Source organism: Protopterus annectens, chromosome 1.part1, assembly GCF_019279795.1.
Source record: "Protopterus annectens isolate FY-2018-M chromosome 1.part1, PAN1.0, whole genome shotgun sequence".
NCBI classification, from domain to species: domain Eukaryota; kingdom Metazoa; phylum Chordata; order Ceratodontiformes; family Protopteridae; genus Protopterus; species Protopterus annectens.
In genome coordinates, this window is record NC_056726.1 from 343,209,574 (window position 1) to 343,226,392 (window position 16,819).

The window sequence follows — 16,819 nt, forward strand, 5'->3', positions numbered from 1 at the left end:
TGCAGGGAGGCAAGTGCACTTTTACACCATGCTTCACCCCAGTGTGGTGGGATACCTGCACACCTTCCCCTGATTTGTATATATATATATATATATATATATATATATATATATATATATATATATATATATATAGACACACACACACACACACACACACACACACACACACACACACACACACTATATATATATGTCTCTACTATTACAGAGTTAGGCAAATACATCTGTAAGGAAAACCATTTCAGACAGCTGGTAACCTAAAAAGAACTACACAACAGTATTTCAAATGTCTCAGTGGAGCACAACTGACATGAAAAGTAAGAAAAGAAAAACATATTGTGACCTGTGAAATTACACTCCCATACATTTATCAAACACATTTGTCTTAATCATGTATAAGATTTCAGCAGAATGAGATCACTACACAAAAGTGTGGGGTTTGCATAATTCCCATGGTCTTTACTTCCCAGGTAAAAAGTACAGAATATGATTCTCACTTTTGAAAGCATAGCTAGGCTTAAAAAAAGGCCCAGTGGGGTCATTAGCCTAGTAATCACCTATAAAGCTAAGTCATAAACCAATAATGACATGACAAAAACCTTCATCCCCAAAACTTAGATACAACTATATACACAGCTTACCGTCTCCTCAATTTTAATAAACTTTTCACTCTGATAAGATGGTTGGCAACTAGGGATCCCATATATTTAATCTTTAGGTTTCTTATTTAAACAGTAATTTTGCACTGTAACTTTATTCTGATGAAGTATTAACCATGATTATGACTAAAATGCTGAATAAATTTGTGTAAGGGTAATTTTCTGATCATACTGAGAACTTTTTTTTTTTTTACAGACAGTAACTTGCCCACCAAAGAGATGATATGATATTAAATGTGAGAAACATTTTGGCTAAAATTTTGAATGGGAATGAAAACACTGTCTGTCTATCTGTATGTGTGGAGGCTCCAGTAAATGGAAACAACTTAGATGTACAGACTGGCAGAACCTTAGAATTTAATAGGACCAGGATATAGGAACAAAACACAAAGTTCAAATAACAATTCTGAACTTATTTTCAAGATTCTACAAAAAGAACACTCATAAACAAAGTTAAAATGGTAAATAATATGTTATGGTCACAGATGAATCTGACATTAGCTTTTAGACATCTGGTCAATATTCCATTATAAATATAAAAAATAGCAAAATAATACTGTTTTTTGATCTTTGGAAATGAAGTTACTGGGACAAGCTATTAAAACTATCCATTTATTTCCCAGTCCTATTGAGTAGAGGTATGAAGCCTTGACTGTGACCTAGATAAGAGATGGTCAATTAATGGTATGGGTTTGCTAGGTCTCTGGCATTGGCAGCACATCCTGGTGCATGATGGTGTCACCTGCCTGTAATGGTGAAGCTTACTTAAACTGTATTAGGTTGAGATTTCTCTGCTGAGCTACAGAAACAGGAAGCATGCACTCCTCCTTTTTCTGCTCAGACAGTTATAGCAAGTTTGTGGAATACCTGTAAGGAGAGATTTGGGGACTTCTCCATAGGACTTGTAAGCTGGCCTGCTGCTTTCCATCTGATTCTTGCCGCTGGGGAACAGATGAGTTGATAGGGCTTCATGAGCAGGAATGGATAAGCCCTGGGGCTCTTGTCTGGCCTGGGAATTCTCAGCTATTTTCTCTGCAGAACTTAGGAACAGATTGGATGAAGGCAATGGAGCCACTTGAGATGGGCCCTGCAAAGGTTGTGGGGGTTATAAAAATCTAATCCTTTCTTTACCCATTTTTAGGACAAAGGAAATCCACTGTAGGCACTCACTGATGAAAGCAGAACATAACACTTCAGCAGAACATACCAGCACTTGCTTGAAATACAAAAAATTGAGTTGGAGCATTATTTAAGACAAGGCAACTTTAAAAGTGGTGTGATTAGTGAATTATAGTACTTGGACACAGGCATAGACTACTATACTAGTAGACCTTTGTTTGGCAACAGACCTACCACAATACCATGAACAGAAATGAAAGGGCCATTGTCTTTGTGTATGAGAAGCCACAGCTAGCCTGCCTGCACCTAGAGTTTAGGGATACTGTTGTTTGGCAGTAGTATGTAAACTGTGAAAGATGAAGCTGTTTGTTTTCTGGTCTTCTTTCCTTCTCCTCAGGCTATATGAAAAAGTTTATTTTTTTTAAATAATGTTTAGATGATTTTTAAGTATAGCAGGTGATAATGTTATCATTACCTCTGGGAACTCCTGAACCTACCTCAGACATCTTAGAACACAAGGGAGAAAGGTAAATTTATAAGCTGTCTGACGGACAGCCTGTACTTGGAAACAATTACACTGGAATCTGCCAGATTCAGTAAAATCTTAAGTATTATCATTCGTAACATTTTAAATATTCTGCTTTTGATCCCCTAAAAATGGTTCAACTATGCACTGTCTTTACAGCATTACTTGACACTTATCAGCTTTGCAAAAAGATCACTCTGTCTGGACAAACCTGATGTCACTTTCTAGCATTTCTACAAATAGGTCTTCAGAAAAAAAATTAGGAGGAGTAAGGTGAACCTCCAGTGTCATGTAAAACACTAACAGAAAGGGATTATCTTTTACATATTTAGGAAATAATATATATCAGGCTTGTAAGTAATTAAGAATAAACTTTTACATCTGAGTGAGGCTTGTTCCAGAAATCACTAAAGCAACCAACATAGTGAATATTCATAGCTGTAGAATTGGTAAAGAAGCCCGGGCCTTTGTTGACAACATATATATATATATATATATATATATATATATATATATATATATATATATATATATATATGTGTGTGTGTGTGTGTGTGTGTGTGTGTGTGGGTCTACCTTATAACATCGAATCCCCACAATGCTGAATCACATTTCATCGAGACGAATGCATCAAAACTGCAGAAGAGCGAAACTCCATGTCATCTAACCACACTTCTGCAAATTGAAGGGACTTCCTATTCCTCCATAGCAACAGTAGTGAAGGGAATGGAGATACTGTAAATGCAGAGTTCACTGGGTGGTTCTGAGGTAGATGTGGGCATGCTGTGGGTGTGTGCCCTTTTCTACAATGTAGTGCAGTCTCGGAGTTGGTATATTTAATTTGCAGGGGGTGTGGATGGGGTGCAGGGGGCACAGCCCCCCTGCTAAAATGTAGGACAGGATAGTGTAGGTTTTTTGTGTTTTGGGGGGATGGGTATATTGTAGGTGGAGTTTCTGTAGTTTTTGGTTTTAGTCCAGGGGTGTGTTCACAGAAGTGTGGTTTGATGATTTGGAGTTTCGCTCTTCTGCAGTTTCAATGCATTCGTCTCAATGAAATGTGATTCGGCATTGTGGGGATTCAATGTTGTAAGGTAGACTCATATATATTTTTTCTATGCATATATAGGATATATATTTATAGGTTAGAGCTTACAGGAGACTATACAGCTAAAAGGAACATCTGAAGTTAATTGTTAATGCCACTGTGAGGATCAAAGAGCTATCACCTCTGTTAAGAAGGTAAAATCAAGAGAATAGTAGTGAGGTATTTCTGACATATGGTACAAATCAATTATTTTATTTTATTTTACATTTGTTGACCAGGATAGTCCAACTGGATACATGTCCATTTTCAGCGGAGGCCTGGGGAGAAAAGCTCCAGTCATAAATACAAGACTATTTCAGATTTACAAGTAAACATACACTTAATATTCAGTAATGCACCATTAAGTAAAGCTTCAACATTTTCAACACTTCCCCGGAATTAAACCAACATTTGTGAGACCAAATTCAGTAAATAGAAACAGTGATAAAAAGCTGGTAAAAGCGGAGCATGTGTATCAAAATTTAATGAGACTCAAGGTGTATAAACATAGTGGCCACAGTAGTGTTTCAAACCAGGAGTTAAGAGAGTTCAGAAGTGGTATAACTGTGATTTTTAAGTTAACTTTTAATAAGTCTCTTCAGGAGCCATCTGTAATGCCTAGAAGGAAGAGGGCAATAATTACCCTAGTTCAAAAGGGTAAGGAATCAAAATCTACAACCATTCTTTTAGTTTAGTAATCTTTTTACAAGATATGCCAAAACAATTCTGTGATCTGGTAGTGGAACAGTTTAGAATCAGTGTAACTGCTGATATAACACAGTCTGATTTTTAAAATGCCTGCCAACTACATCATATCTTCTTAATTTCTAGGATTATGTGGCAAAAGATCTTGGCCTCCAGTTGAAGTGATCTTCATCAATGTTAGCAGAGATTTTAATATTGTAAACCATGGTGTTACGAAAACTTGAGATGTAAAGTTTAATATGAACATTGTTGCAAGTACAAAAAACTGGTTGAGCAACAGAATTAGTAGACTTGGTAAGGTAATTAGTATAATTCATTTAATCACAGGGGCATTATGAATATTTAAGATTCAAGGCCTTTAATATTATTATTATATATTTTTATATTTACTATATATTTTATACTTTTATATTTAAGGCCCATTAATAATTAACATCTACATGAGTGAGTTGCCAAAACTGTATACAGTCTGTAAACAGAAGACAGCCTAAACATATTTAAAATCATCACTAATAAACTAGATGAAGCCACACTACAAGACCCGTTGTGTACCTTTGATCCTTGGCTGAAATAAAGTTCTCCAGTCCCAAAATGTATAAAAAATGACCTACATGATATCTGGACCTGAGAGGTGTAGCACTATGTGCTTAATAATATAACTTTAAAGATGTTTCCTCCTACTCAGATTTGGGTGATTACCACTGATAAGCAGTTAAGGTTTGATTATCACCTGTATGAGATGCAGTCTAACAGCATGGAGCATTACAGCTATGAGACGTTAATGAGCTTCTTCTTGCAGTCAAGTATTTTGAGTCTCCTAACTTCCATTTGCCTGCTGTGTGACTCTGAGTAACTTTCTCAGTGCTCCTGGGCTGCCCCTGAAAAGACATGTGTCCAGTGGGCTTATCCAGTTAATAAGTTAATAAAAACTGTGCCATAGACCACGCTATAAATAATCCATATGAGAGTGAGAAAAGGGGATATAAGTAAGGAGTAAGAAAACTGGGCCTCTTCTCAGTCTCCAAAAGAAAAGTGAGAGAAGATGTAATTATTGTCCGCATTGCACCAAAGACAACAAAACCTACCTTGTCAGTACTCTTGAAGTCTGTATAGAGAGTACCCTTAAAGATCTTTGGGGTTCCATATGGGACCCTACCTGGCTGCATTCATTCAGCACTTGGTGCATGAACTGATTCACAGAATGGGTTATTCTATTCTGGAATGTCTTTTGTGTTGAAAGGAGATCTCTGACCTCCTTGTAAGCTCCCAGAAATAGTTGGAATGAATATTTTGTGGTTTGTAATAAATAATCTCATAAAGAATAGTCATATTAGAGACTATCCAACTCCCTGACTGGAATCCTTTATCTATGAAAGTAGTATCAAAGTGTTCTAGCTGTAGAAATAGCACAAGATGTTGTACTTTCTTTTCATTTTCAACAAGAATATGGAATTACCTTCCAGTCTGTCTAGACCAAGATTGTTGTGGCTCATACATCCTTTCACTTACAAGCCACAAAGGTGGTAGGTAGGTATTCTCACTGTCCCAGCCCATTCTAGAGAAGCATTACTTTATATAGTTGTTCATATGTAATTTTGAAAGGGACTTCCAAAATGGCTGCACAGTAACAGCTTAATTTCAGCTCTCCAGTTTTGAAAACAGAAAACCAGAAAAGCGACTTTCTCTTTTGGGGTAAATTTCAGTTACTGGCTAGTAAGTGCACTGCCTGGATGTCAGCAAGGAAGAAATTTAGAGAATGTGAAAAAAAATCAACCATAAAAGTTGAAGGGAAAACACTGGCTGGGAAGAATTCTGCAGCTGTTTAGCAAAAAACAGTCCAAGCTCCAGTTTTGGTTCAAGACATGACTTCCTGTAATCTAGATGATAAATAAGTCAAATGTTCTCAGAATTGATTAAAATAAACAATACAATGAAGGAGTATATTAACTCAAGTAACAAAAGGCTGGAAAAATGGAAGAAGCTTTAAACAGATTTTTAGATGAGCTGACATAACTGCAAAAATCAGAGGTTGAAATGAAGAAATGGCTGGCTTGAGTATGAGACTGCTCAAGAACAGATGTTTCAAAAAAAAACATACAGGGAAAGCTTGAGATTATCTACTGTACCAGAGAAATTGGAAGGAACAGATTACATTAATTTTATGAAAGTACAAATAAGCAACTGGACTGGTATTCCACAGCAGGAGTTGTTAATTGAAAGGGCACATAATGTGTATGCTCCAAACTTGGCCATGAGAAAGCAGCCAAAAACTCTAATATTAAAGATATAATACTACCAGCAGAAAGAGGTGATTCTGAGAAAATTGTGGCAGAAGGAGGTGGAGACAGTAGAGTGTTTGTTGAAAATGATTATTCACTATGCAGCAGGCAGAAGAGTTCATTTATTCCAGCAATCAGGGAATGTCAAGAAGCAGGTGTGAGATTCAGGATGCTGTATCCAGCTATCTTCAGAATTTTTGATGGAGAATATGCTAAGGAAGAAATATAAAAGTTTGTCAATCAAAAAACGAGCTATCAAACAGAAGACTGTGCTTCTTATTCTTCTGGTAATAGAGTTCATAGAGAGACTATGCCAGTGAAAACTTTGCCAATACTCCAAAGGAAAATGTTTGAGAGGCAAGGAAAAAGCACAGGAATTGACTAGAAGAACTAAGAGTACATTGAAAATGAACCAGAGGATGGAGTTTGGAGATGGAAATCAACAGAAAGAAAACCAGCAAACCAGATAAAAAGGCATATGTCCTATTTCATGTCATTAAGGTTTGGAAGAACATTAAGGAGAGAGGAAGAGGAAGGAAAGAGGTTACTGTAAGTAAAACAAACTTTGTTCTTAACAGTAGTTTTCTAAAACATGACATACACTGCATGTTATATGGTAAAGCATTTACAGTTATTTTTTGTGTTATAGGTATATCAAAGTAAACGTGTCCTTTTTTCGTTTCTTCTTTTTTTCTTCTTGTTTATTTTTAAAAAGTATAGGCGCTGCAATATGAAAAGAAAAGAGAGCCTGGACAAAAGCATGTTTAAGATAATAGGCTGTAAACTTTGCTGATGTGAGATATAAGTAAAATTGATGTGCTTTTGCCTAGTGCAATGACTGGATTAAGACCCTTGGCTTGATCTAACATGTTTTAAGTGGAAGCAAGTAAATAAAAGAACATTGAAAGTAATGAAAAGTTTAGCAAATAAATGTTCACAGTGCAACATGAGAAGCTTGTAGCTGAAGGCAACTGCATATCTTGTTTCTATAGAGGCAATCTGATAAGAAGGCAATAAAACAGAATACTGTTTTTCCAGTGGTAAAAGATAATGTTTTCTGAAAGCATTCAAGTTGTTTTCTACATCTGGGAGAGGAATAATGATGAGAAAAACAGACAACACTTAGTGTAAGTAAAAGCACAGGCTGTACCATACATCTTAGCATGGGTAACCTTCAATGTAGGCTGGTTGATACCTTTAAGTGTAGCTGTCAATCTGGGACAAATATGCCTATTAGGAGGGTTAAACTTCATTATTTGAAGATGTACTTAGCTTTGTGTGTTTGAATTAAGTTAATAGGTTAGGGGTGATCTGGGGGTGTGTTTGCTTGTGTTTTTGAGAGTTTTTATTAAAACAAAAAGTCTTGTAAGAACTGACATAGATTCAAGGTAATATGACCAAAAACAGCTGTGTAAAAGATCGACCTGCCAAACACTAGTGTATGCATATAACACAAAAGCTGAAACTAGACATTTAAAGCTGTTATATATAACAGATGGTACTAATAACTTCTTATCATAATAGTTTGTGCCCCCATATTTGCGAATGTAGTAATGCTGCAATGGGAGAAAAGGTTTATTTTTGAGAAGTAGGGAGAGGCCCTACCATGGGCCCTCTATTTGCATTTTTTGGACGACATCTTTATTGTTTGGAAAGAAAGTCCAGATGAATTGAAGGTTTTCCTTGACTATATCAATCAAACCAACAGATTTTCTAATTTTTACTTCCCAATGGAGTGAACAAGACCTCTCATACTTAGGTGTCAAAATCACCAAAGACACAGTGAACAAAATGTTGGTCAGCAGCATTTATAGGAAACCCACCTTTTCAAATTGCCTCCTACATTATGACAGTTGCAACCCAGGACATAAAAAATGTGGCATTGTAAAGGGACAATTTGTACGTTTGATAAGGATGGTTTCTGAAGAAGAAACATACTCCCATGAATGTGAAATTTTGGCCAATATGTTTTTGGCTAGAGGTTAGCCGCAGGAATTGGTACAAAACATAAGAGATGAGGTAGATGAGAAAAGAAAAGTCCCCCCCCCCCTTCTATTAAATGGTGATTGTGACACTTTTGGCCTAAACAACAGACCTGATGATGGAGACAAATTTGGTTACAAACTAACCTTTGTCACCACCTATTCCCCCGATAGTGATCATATTTATGAAATTTTGAAAAAGGACTGGAATTTTTTTTGTTTTCATGAAATTCAAAAGTTGATTGGGGGTAGTGTCAAAATTGTTTACAAAAGGGGGAGAAACATTAAGGAAATCTCACAAAATGGAGAGGGTGGTGATTCAAACAAAATCAATGCGAGAATTGGTACCCGTAAATGTGTTTTTTGTGGCCTATGTAAATACATCATAGAAGGTGACGAGACCACTGTTAATGGTAGTATAGCCAACTAAAAAAAATTTTTCTGCAACTGTAATACTGTTTGGCTTGTCTACCTGGCTGTCTGTAAGCAATGTAAGGGGTTCTATATAGGAAATACCCAGAGAAGGTTTAAAGATCGTATATATGAGCACATTTATGCTATTAAGAAAGGGAACCCCAACAATGCACTTTCTAAGCATGTGGTTGAAACCCCCTGGTCATGAATTTGGATTTTTGAGTCTTGAGGTGATTAATAAAAATGTAAGAGGTGGTCTTTGGGCTGACAGTATTGAATATAAAGAGTTAAGGTGGCAAGTTAGGTTTAATGCTTGTTTTCCACTTGGACTCAATTAAACTATATCTATTGCCAGTATTTTGAAGCTTCGTTCCTATATAGTATGAAGTTCTTGTATATACCAAATGTGTGTTTTTCAAAGAACATGTGTCTTTAAGAATGTGTGATTTTAATGCTTGGTACCAAGTCTTTAATTGTCAAGAATTTGTAAGGCATTTTTAATTGGAGTGTGCATTTCATTGGTTTTGGCAATACATGTGTTTTTCAGGGGAGGGAAAGTATGGTACTTAATAGATTTTTTGTATTAGTATAATGTTTTTGAAGAAGTCTTGTGCTACTTACAGACAAATGCGCTAAAAGTGACATTAAAATCTGGTTCATCCTGTTTTCTGTGTGGTTGTTTCCAGCCTGGATTGTGTTTTTCGTTTGGATCAAGAAAAGTTGTTTTTATTTGCAGATTATATTATTTTGCATCTGATAATACCAGAAAAGGAAATTTCTTTGTTGTGGAAGATTCTGTGACAGTTTCATGACTTACCAGGATACAGAATTAATGAATCTAAAACAAAGGCAATGGCTGTAAATTATGTACCCGCACACAAATTGGTTTGGCAATACTCATACTTATGGGGACATGATAGGATGAAGTATTTAAGAGTATGGGTTAGAAAGGATTCTGTTATGGCACCTAATGACATATGAGAAGAGACTAATCAAAAGATAATACAAAACTGAGAAACTGGAAGTTCTGTTTTATGGATATAGATAGCAAGATACAAGCAGTGAAAATGTTTTAGTCCCTTTAGTTTTATGCACAGATCAGGCATATTTTTATCAACCAGAGAAGAAGCTGTGGATATCAATTAATAAAGAGTTAAAGCATTTTATCTGGGAGGGGAAGAGGGCAGGAGTCAAGTTGGATAAGTTGATCCTTCCAATAGAACAAGGATTTAAAGAGGTATTTGAGCTACACAGTTAAGGCTCCTATACATAGCACAAGCAGAAAACTAAAATTCAAAGTGGAATGAGATGATGATGAAATGGGGGGGGGGGGTCAAGAAATAGAGACTGTTATTTTGGATACAGATTCTTAAGAAGAATAACAATTCTATACAGAATATTATATTCATACAGTAGCAGAAAGTATTCTAAGAACTAAGATAACACGGGAATCGAGAAAGGAGATTTTGCCAGCATGGATGGCTGCAATTACTAGAACAGAGAATAGGCAAGAGGGGGTGGAATTTACTGGAGAAAACTGGCAAAGGAATCAAGGTATTGGGAATAAGTAATTAGAGAAAGAATGGTAATAGAATGGGAAGAGGCCAATAATACATTTCCATGAAGGTTAGAAATTGCCTTCCCTATCAAAGATTGATATCAGACTATAGGCAAAGAGAAAGACCAGCACTGGTAGAGTTTTTAGTCAAATCTAGAACTGAAGCTTCAATGAGGTATCTTTATTCCTTCCACAGGGAGGGTATCAGAGAGAGTCTCCTAGATCTGCTATGCAGTTATTTTATCTGGAATAATCCTTTGTACTGTGCTTCTTGTTAGTCCTGTCACCCTCTGGGTCACAGGTGGGATCCCACACTTCACTCAAGCCTTCTGGATTGCCTCTATTTTCTTTTCATCCTTGGAACCCCAGGGAGTTTTACACTTGAGAGAATCACTTTAAGGAGACCACCAGCAATATGGAAATGGACAACTGGAGACTTAAACACCTTCTGGAGACAGCTAGCTGGGTAAATGTAACCCAGCACACCGAGCATGATGACTGTACAAACAGCTCACCAAGAGACAACATCTAACATGAATCTACAGACAACTTTCTCTCCTTGAGAAGCAACTAAAAATATAGAAAGAACTATACTGGAAAGACATTTACCTCAGGAACAGTAGTAAAAAAAGAACTGATTCCTAGGGGACTAAAGCTGTTGAACAAACCCATGTGGAACAATGTGAAGGAGGACTGAATCAGGGAATGGGACACAGTTTTAAAAGATGCTAGTCTCAAGCAGAATGGGCTCTTCCTTAAGCATAACAAAACCCAGCAGGATTTGACTATCAGCAGCATCTTAAACCTGGAAAATTTATGCAAGGACAATCCTGGCTCCACTTCTAGATTTTTAAATGTTGAAAAAAGAATCACTGACATTGAAAACAAAGTTAAGGAGAAGAAAGTGCAAAAAATCAAAAGGGACTCAAGGGACAAACAGAAGCACAAAACCATCATTCTTTGACCAGGAGAAAAAGATACCCACCTAGACATAATAATGGGAAATATGTTGCTAGGCACAGGAAGCATAAACTTAACCACCAACCCAAGTGTGATGTTGGAAAACAAGTGAGCCTGGCCACACACATTGCTGACCAGAGAGATGTGGAAGGAGACAACAGGCAGGATTTTCACCAGAGCTACCAGGAACCTGGACCTGACTTAGGTGCACTCATCCCCAACATGAGGCAACAGGATGTGAGGAAAATACCACAGATATAAAATGGAAAAAGTTCAGTGACTTTTGCCCTTCAACGCACTCCACCATGAGTGTGTATGAGAGCACATGTGAGGCTGATATCTGCAGGGCCCTGGTAAACCACCTAGGAAAAGTTATACAACTTTAGCAAAGAGGAACTGGCTGCAGAGAAAAGACTCACAGGATCATGAAGTCAGGCAAAGGGGAGCATATTAGTAACAGATACAGCTGCTTATAACTACAAGACTGAGACCACGCTTGACAACGTTCAACAGTAAATATGATTTTAACACTGTGAGGTTTGCATATAATAATTTAAGAGAGCAACTAAGAATGCAGCATTAGGATGATTTATTACGTGCCAAACTTTTTGACTTTTTGGCCACACCCCACCTAAAAATACCAAGCTTCTTTGGGATTCCAAAACCCCATAATAACATCTTGGATCCTCCCTGCAGACCAGTAGTGGCAAGTGGTGGTTCCACAACTGAGACAATATCCATCTACCTTGATGCACTGATAAAACCAGTGGCAGAGTCCAACAAATCTTTTATTTTAGACTCTCTGGATTTTCTTGTTAAAATTAGAGATATTCCAGTTAGCAAATCCACAATCCTAGTTGCAATGGATACAGAAGTACTTTATACAGTGCTTCCACACAGCTACTGTATTCAAGTTGCACCAGAGGCATATGAGAAGGACAGAAGGGATAGATGTTCTAGGAAGGTTATTGGATCTAACGCTTAGGTACAACTACTTCATGTTTAACAACAGGTTTTGTAAGCAGACTACTGGAATAGGTATGGGGGCAGCCATGGCCTCAAGTCCGGCCAATGTGGCTCTTAGAAAATGGGAGGAAGAGGCAGTGTACTAAAGCCCCTTTTTGCATTGATGAAATGGTACCTCTGTTTCACTGATGACACATTTGTCATCTGCGTGGGGGATGAAGCCACACTGAATGACTTGTACAACCATGTCAGTAATTCCACTAACTTCCTGAGATTCATGACATCTCACAGCAAGATCTCGGTCAGCTTTTTAATCATAACCATATCCAATGACATTGAAAACAAATACCTCTCCAACAACCTGTTCCAGGGTTAATATGCTGCTTCCCAATAAAAGCATGCATCCCCAGATCACAGAGGGAAATGTTATAAAATCTCAGGGGAGGAGAATTGCACGTCTCCAAAGAGCTTAAATATTTCATTACAAATCTAATCAGCTTCCTGGTTAGGGGCTGCAGCAATAGATTACTGAATTCCATCCTCAGCCCCATCAGAACTTTAAAAGAGGCAGAGGACCTCATTTTGAGGGGACCCCCATGGGAGACTCCTAGGGCTGAACAGAAACCAACACCAGGATCCACGGGAGGACAAAAGAAAAAGAAACATGGCACTCACTTTTACAGCTGATTACAAAACAATCAGAATGATCTTGGCCAACAACTGGGTGATGATTACAGACAATAAAAACTGAAAAAACTCCTAGGACCTCATCCTTGTTTTGTTTTTAAGACAGCCAGAAATATTAGGGACTGGATAGAGAGGAACTTAACCCTATGCCCCCCCCCCACCCTTTTGCAACAAGGACTACTTCCTTTGTCCAGTACTCAGGAGAAAAATCAGTAGCACTTGTTCTGGTAAATGCAACACTGCTTTTGTGATATACCATGTATAATGTAATGGCTGCAGTTGTTTTTAAATAAGGAAAACTGTGAACAAATTCGGAATCAGGGTAGCACTCCACCTGCCTGACATCAGACTCCAGATTCTCAAAAAAACAACTAGCAAAGCAATGCCATGATTTCCAGGACCATGTAGGTTTCTACTTCCACATCCTGAACTAGCTCACTGTGGGTCCACTTGAAGGAAATAAAAATGCCATCCCTGAAAAATGGAGTTAAGCTGGAATATCAATCTGGATACCTACCACCACCCTGGTCTAAACTCAAGCATTTCCATTAAAAGTGTGCTTGCACTCAGGAAACTAAACCAAAAATTGTACAACTAAAACACATGTACTGTATAACCCAGAATATGGACATAAACTGTTAACCCTAATTGCTGGTGTTAACATGAAAAAGCCAATCAAGTAATTAGATTTGTAAAACACTACCTGTATTTTGGTATGGTTTATCTGGTGAACTAGTGACATGGGAAACAAGACACTGTTTATTTCATTTGTTGTGTTTGGTTTTGTGATCTCTAGACATGTAGTAATCTAAAATGTAACTGTCATAAGTTTGAAAATGTGTTTTACCTCATGATGTGTACAAACTTAAACAGCAACTTTCAGTTATTTGAACAATGTTTTTTTCTGCTACTCATTTGGGACGTGGGCTTTCCTCTTGCTGTTAGGAGCGAGAAAAGGGGGCCAAACACTAGCCTCCCAGTTTGATTGACAGGCCACACCCATACAGATTATATCAGCATCTTACATAATCTAACCTCACCCCAGGCCCCATGGCACTATCCCTCTCTCAGGAGATTGGTTAACTGCCCTTACATCTGATACCTCCCAGTTTCCGGCCCTTTATGTAGTCAGGCACAAAGCTGTCTACCTTCTTTTGCACTAATTTCACCACCTGGAACCTAAAGAGAGGAAGAATCTGAACAGAAAAGCCCTGACTTTATCACCTGAAACCTGAAGATAAGAGGAATCTGAACAGAAGAGCCCTCACATACTACTAGCCTTGGGAATAAGCATTCTTATTCTCACTGCAGCTAATCCACGGCAGCCAGGAAAAGATACTCTAGCCACTCGGCCTGCATGTAACAACATTTCTGTAACCTGCAGTACAATGAAAATTGTCATCTCAGGGCACCACTCCACACTGCTGTATTCTTTACACCATAGGCACAGTTTGCTTATGCTCAAACACAATTTGAGATTCTTATGTTTATTAAACATTTTGTATACTCTGCAGTTGACCACTTGGTGGATTTTTATTCCATGAGTACAGAAAGCCTATACAAAATGTTCTGAGGTCTCAGACTTTGCTTACTTATTTCCTCCTACTTTGCACATCCATGAACTCAGTAACAAATGAGCACTCTGACTTGTTTTCCACTGTAAGCTGTTTCTTTGGATGCATGTATTCAAAAATGGAAACTCACCTAGTGCAGCTTTAAGTGACTACCTGATCATATTAACCATGTATATGAGCCTTTTATAAGTAGACACTAAACATGCAATGCAAGAGTAGAAGTGGGCACATGCTCTCATATTATTAATAATAGACTGGAAAAATCTCTGTAATAAAGCTTTCTTCATTGGCTTCAAGGAATATGAGCCTCATAGATGCAGACACAGACTCTCATTTTTACATGTGTTACAAAATAGACTAATAAAGTCTGGTGATAGCCTCTTCAAAGCAGGCATTTTCAATGATCAAAATGTAAACCACTCTATTAGATGGACCTGATGAAGCTCAGGAGAAAGTGCTTTCTTAAAAATAATTCTTTAGTGGTAGCTCATATCATGTTGTCATGTTTTCTTTGTTAAAAGTTAAAATAAAAATAAAACTTTTTAACTAAGAATGAGGTTCCACAGACTGCTGAGCTGATGAGTCTTTCAGCAGTATTCATATAAGGGGTTAACTTCTAACATTTAGGATTGGCTCCTTGTTTTCCCATCTCAAAGATTTTCTTCCAGTCTGCTCCCTTGGACTGTCCCACCATTGTCTGTAACTGACTTTAAATAACTGACCTGTTGAATGTAATGTATTAGAACAAGAACACTCATCCATCTAACAGCTTAACTTAATAAACTTTAACAAGGTGTCTTCACTCCTCCCACAGGGAGGGTATCAGAGAGAGTCTCTTAGATCTATTAGCTATAGAGATTTTATCTGGACTAATCCTTTGTACTGTGTTTGTTGTTTTCTGTTAAAAAAAGGGAAAATTACTGGGACATATAAAATGCTGCATGACAACTGTAGGAATAAATCAGAGGAGGTTAGAAAAGATTGAGAAGGGAGACTGGAAAAGCAGTTCACAAAGAAACAATGGGAGAATATATATTGTGTGTGTGTGAGTGTGTGTGTGTGTGTGTGTGTGTGTGTGTGTGTGTGTGTGTGTGTGTGTGTGTGTGTGTGTGTGTATGTGTGTGTGTGTGTGTGTATATATATATATATATATATATATATATATATATATATATATATATGGATCTACTTTATTTACCCAAAAACCCACATCACTGACATTCACTTCACCGAGACGAGTACACTGATAAACCAGAACGCCGACATCCTGAACACCGACATTCCGCCCCGACGTAAGTAACCACTTGGCCAGCCCAAAAAAACCCAAAAAACAAACAAAAAAACCCCCAAAACTAAACCCACCCATGTAGGGGACTTCCCCCCCACACCCCCAACTAAATATACCAACTCCGAGATCGCACTACTGCAGGGGTAAGGGGCAAAGTTCAACAGGATTGCCAAGTGGTATTCCCATACGGAACAATCTAAGGGAAGAGCGAAAGTTAAACTGTGCTGTACGTCCAGTCACAATGTCGACTCTGCTGAACGAATTCAGCAGATTTGACATTGTTGATAAACAGACCACATAATGTCCTTGTAGGAGCTCAGGTAAGTGAAACTCCTACACCTCACATCATGTTTTTAGGGGGGGCAAGCCCCCCTGCACCCCCTGCTAACTATATATTTCAACTCTGAGATCACACTACAGTGAGGGAAGGGATAAATGTCCCAAACCGCACTGTACCATGATGTCTGTGCACTACTTCAAATTCATATCAGCTAATGCACAGTAGCATTCGCTGATATGAACTTTCGAACATGGAGTGTTCAGCAACATTGACAATCGAACATCCGGCTTTTGATTGTCCATCTTTAGTGCATCTCCATTCAGCTTTTCAATACTAAACCTATATATATAGAGAGAGAGAGAGCGAGAGAGAACTTGCAAATATGCAACAAAGTCTAAAAGATGTAGGATTTTGGATTTTTGCTTGAAGTGTTTGTTTTTATATCCCAAGCAGACTCCAAATATTTTTTTCCCACGGGTAGATTGCAAATGTTGGAGGTCTATTGGGAAAGAAAGACATAATTGGGAATATATTTTTGGGAGTGAAATGAACTGGCAGACTTAAAATTCCCTGCAGACTACTGTGTCAGAAATACTGGGCGAGCAAATTGGTGTAACTAAAGAAATGATTTTTTTGAGCTGTGATACAAAATTGGAATTGTCTAAACGTAGCGAGGCCTTGCAGAGTTTAGTTCTCGTATCTGCCAAAAAAAAAAATTGCTAGAAAATGGAAATC

The 16,819-nt window shown here is 37.7% G+C and overlaps 1 protein-coding gene across 2 annotated transcripts in view; it reads left to right on the forward strand.

Moving 5' to 3' along the window:
* The window catches only part of STARD6 (StAR related lipid transfer domain containing 6), a 466,390-nt gene that overhangs the window by 380,292 nt on the left and 69,279 nt on the right, over positions 1-16,819 (forward strand). The gene's annotated exons all lie outside the window — the stretch shown is intronic.